The sequence below is a fragment of the Pongo pygmaeus genome, chromosome 3 (assembly GCF_028885625.2).
Source record: "Pongo pygmaeus isolate AG05252 chromosome 3, NHGRI_mPonPyg2-v2.0_pri, whole genome shotgun sequence".
NCBI classification, from domain to species: domain Eukaryota; kingdom Metazoa; phylum Chordata; class Mammalia; order Primates; family Hominidae; genus Pongo; species Pongo pygmaeus.
This window is the reverse complement of record NC_072376.2, coordinates 151,478,027-151,482,553: the sequence shown is the minus strand read 5'-3', so window position 1 is coordinate 151,482,553 and position 4,527 is coordinate 151,478,027. Positions and strand designations below refer to the sequence as shown.

The following is a 4,527-nucleotide window of genomic DNA, read 5'->3' as shown; positions in this document are numbered from 1 at the left end:
CTGCATCGCTCACACTGGGAGCTGTAGACTGGAGCTGTTCCTATTTGGCCATCTTGGAACCTCCTCCCATGTTTGGTTTTAACAGTGGACCCATGGTTTATAAAATATGAGGCAATTAAATTAAAGAAAAAAAACAAAATACTTCCATAAACAAAGCAACTGCATCCATAGCCTCTGTTCTTTTTACCACTCAGTGGGGTAAAATGTCCAATAAAATGTAAAATGCAGCATATGCAATCATGTAATCTAAAAGCTTTTCATGATAATTCATTGCAAATTGCACTTGCCAGTTCACCACAACAATGGAAAACTGGCCCCTGGTTGGTTCACACAGTCCTTGAACCCCAAATTGAAGTCACCAATAAAACAATCTGGATAAAAAGTTTGCAGCTGTGCTCAGCCAGCTAGTTCCACCCACTGGGTGTGAGCTGACCCAGGACACCACTTTGTACTGTTCGTTTGTGGGACTCTCATCTTCAGACAGGTAGTCAGGTAGCTCTGTGTTCTGTTCTACCACAAGAAGGTCTTGGAATGGGACCAGCATCTCTTCTCCACTTTCACTTTTCACAACTTACGGAGCTTTCATAACCTTGGTTGATGCTCTCACTGATGCCAAAGCCTCAGCTTTCAAATCTGAACAGATTCACACCACGCCTTTGAACAGCCATTTGAAAAGTAAAGCTAATAACACCTTTAATTTTTAACAAAGCCTCTTCACATAGATTTCTCAAAGACATATCATCAAGGCCGTCTATATGCAAAACCACTGTTTTGGCACGTTTGTTTGTAGTTTCCAGAAAAAACTGAGCTTTGCTTCAATATTAATTTCTTTCATTGAAACTATCACCATCTGCCTTATTGGAGGACTGAAGTATGTCATAGATTTCAGAGGCCAGAAGTTTTGTTTCTCCTGGAGTTGCAGTTTTCTGTATAACATTTTGTGGGCTCAACATCATACCCAGTTCTCCTTTCATCTTTTCTCTGTTTGCACGGTATTCTCCCAAGTATTGAAGAGCAAGCAAAGCCAAATGGACTGGAGGGTTGGGGTGGTCCATAAATAAAATAAGGCCAGGCATCCCTGATCCTCGACGACAGCTCTTCTCTTTAATGGATCGGCTGCTATATCCCCTAACTGGTTAACTACCAATAGAGTATCAGACTCTTCACTCATGGTGGAGGTGGAAGAATTCATCTTCTATGCCATGCACATGAATAAAATTTTAAATTCGCTCCAGAGCTTTAGGAGTTCAGAGCCTGCTGCAACATCAGGGCCACACCTACGGATGAGGTAGAAACCCAGGCGGCATGAGCCCCTCGGTTCACAGCCACAGCGTCGGCGATCACAAACAACCGGAATAACTCAGCGAGCCAAAGAGCAAGGTGCTCTTTGGCGGTGGGGAAAGGAGATGCTTGTTTTCAAGCGTTCAATGAGTCAGTGTTGTTTGAGCACCTTTTCTTTTTTGATACAGAGTCTCACTCTGTCACCTAGGCTGGAGTGCAGTGGCATGATCTCGGCTCACTGCAGCCTCCATCTCCCAGGGCCAATTGTTTCTCCTGCCTCCGCCTCCCCAGTAGCAGGGATTACATGCATGTGCCACCATGCTCAGCTAATTTTTGTATTTTTAGTAGAGACGGGGTTTCTCCGTGTTGGCCAGGCTGGTTTCGAACTCCTGACCTCAAATGATCCGCCTGCCTCGGCCTCCCAAAGTGCTGGGATTATAGGTGTGAGCCACTTCGTCCAGCCAAGCACCTTTGTTTTTGCCAGTTCTATGTCTTTGCTACTCTATCCTGCCCAAGGTTATTGTGGAAGAATGGTGAGACATGGTACCTAGTGAGACATATTGGTAGAGTCTCTTCTATGAAGGTGAATTCCTCATTCTCCTGATCTTAGTAACCACCAAGGACACCGCTCTACCTCTGCAGAGCCAGGACACACAGTGACTTTATTTGTACATCCAGTGCGCACAGTGACCTCATAATATGGGCACATATCATTATTGACCCATTCTCAGAAAAAGCAAGGGTCCAGAAAGAGGCAACCATCCCAGCTGTGCCAACTAATAGATAGTACCTGGTGATTGTCCCAGGGCCTCTTCCCTCCTGCTCTCTGTTAACTGTGAGACAGAGGACTGGCAAATAGCTCAACTTGCCCAGGAGACCTTTCCCTCATGGTGTATCACGTTGAATCTCTCTCTTTCCTATTTTTCAGAAATGCTTCAATATTTCCCATCCTCTGATAAGAATTCATTCTTGTTTTTGATTTGATGATATGAAGGAGACACTAATTGCAACATGAACAAAAGAAATTAGCTTAGAAAAATTCCTAAGCAATGGTTTGCTCATCACTCTGTCTCTATCGGTTCATCGACTTATTATGAAAATAACACATGCTTTCAGTTGGAAATTCAAAATAGCACAAAAAGGTATCCAAAGTAAAGTAAGTCTTCTTCTCAGCTCAGTTCCTGAGTTCCACTCCCTGTAGATAAACACCATCGACCATTTCTTATATGCTCTTCCAGAAATTTTCCATGTAAATATGTCTATAGACATTATTAAGTACCTTTCTTTTATTTAACTTAATGATATATCTTGAAGATCTGTCCATATCAGCACATGTAGATACACTAAATACAACAATTTATTATATGACCACATCAAAATTTGTTTAGTCAGTCTCCTGTTGATGGACATATGGCTGTTTCCTGGCTTTTGTTTTTCAGACTTCTCTGTGTACAGGTGAAATTAAAATCAGAGGACAAATTGCTACATGTGCTAGCAGGCCTTACAAGATTGGCATGTTTTAAATTTTAATAATATTGTCCAATTGCATTTCAAAGAGGGTGTACCAATTTTTACAACACCTGCATTGCATATGTACCTGTATCCTTATACCCTTAGCCACTGTGAATTTCCTTATTTTATAACTATTGCCACTGTGATAGGCAAAAAATTGTTTCATGGTCTGAATTTGTATTTCTTTAATTATGAATGAGATTGAGATATTTTAATATGCGTAAAAATGTATTTTTCTTTCTGAACTCCTCTTTCATACATACCCTTTGCCTATTTTGTGAGGTCATTTATATTTTTCTTGTTGGCCTATACTAATGTTTTATACATATATAGAGGGGATATAGTACATATACAGTGCAGATGTGGTAAAAATTTGTACAACCTCTCTGGAATGCAGTTGGAGATGAAGATGCATGTGTACAAAGTACAGGGTTTTTTTGTTTTGTTTTGTTTTTTGAGACTGAGTCTCACTCTGTTACCCAGGCTGGAATATAATGGTGCGATCTTGGCTCACTGCAACCTCTGCATCCTGGGTTCAAGGGATTCTCCTGCCTCAGCCTCCTAAGTAGCTAGGAATACAGGCGCACGCCAGCACACCAGCTAATTTTTTGTATCTTTAGTAGAGACGGGGTTTCACCATGGTGGCCAGGCTGGCCTTGAACTCTTGACCTCATGATCCGCCCGCCTCAGCCTCCCAAAGTGCTGGGATTACGGGCGTGAGCTGCCGCATCCGGCCCAGGTTTTTTTTTTAAATTTTGCCTTTTGCCTTTAATTACTGTAGTTTTCCATGAAATAAATTTAATATTTTATAGCAAAATTTATTGCTCTACCTCCTTTATTGCTAATATCTGCTTAGATTTTTTTTCTTACTTAGAAAAATATTACCCACTCCAAGATTACTTTAAATTTTTTTCACGATGCCTTATAAAATTTTTTTAGTTTTGCATTTTATCTTTAAAGCTTTGGTAGAAATTCGAAATAGCAAATCTAGAATGTACTTTAATGCAAGGAGTGAGACACAGAACTATTTTTTTTCTAAATGACTGAAAACGTCTCAATGCCATCTATTAAATAATCCATCTTTCTTCACTGATTTAAAATGCCACCTTTATCATACACTGGATTCCTTGAAGTGTTTGGACCTACTTAAGATTCTATTCTGTTCCATTCATCTGCCTGCCTATGCAGATATTTTAGAAATGAATACATTTATGTAGCTATAATTTAGCCTATGTGGGTCTATTTCCAGGCTTTAGTTATTTGTATTCTACAGTATGTTTATTTGTCATTGTGTACCTCGGTTTTGACTTCCTCAAGGGTAAAAATTATGGATTCTCTTCCCTCTGTAATTCCCTAAAAAATGAGCCTCTGCCAAGTTTGTCATTTTGAAAACTGAAATCGAGCCATGTCCTTAGGCAGAACCAGTGGTGGTCTGAGTGGTTTCAGTGAGTGAAGCCCCTGCTCAAAATATTCAACCTCTAAATGTAATACATAAAACACTATGACAGTTTATTCCTTTCATTAAAGGGATGCTCCTTTAAACACTAATATTGTGCATGGTGCTGAGAATAATTGTTCATTATAATTTCTCCTTGGTCTAAGTTTTGGTAGAAAGGCAACATGAACTAACATTTAAGATCCATGAGATGTGTTAAGAATAGCACATATTCCGTCTCATTTAATATCACAAAACAGCCTACAAAATTGGTGTTATTAATCTCACTTTACAGAGGA

The 4,527-nt window shown here is 39.9% G+C and overlaps 1 pseudogene; it reads right to left on the bottom strand.

The window, feature by feature from the left end:
* Nucleotides 1-355: 355 nt before the first annotated feature.
* On the bottom strand, nt 356-1,244 carry LOC129035472 (armadillo repeat-containing protein 1-like; annotated as a pseudogene).
* Nucleotides 1,245-4,527: the final 3,283 nt, after the last annotated feature.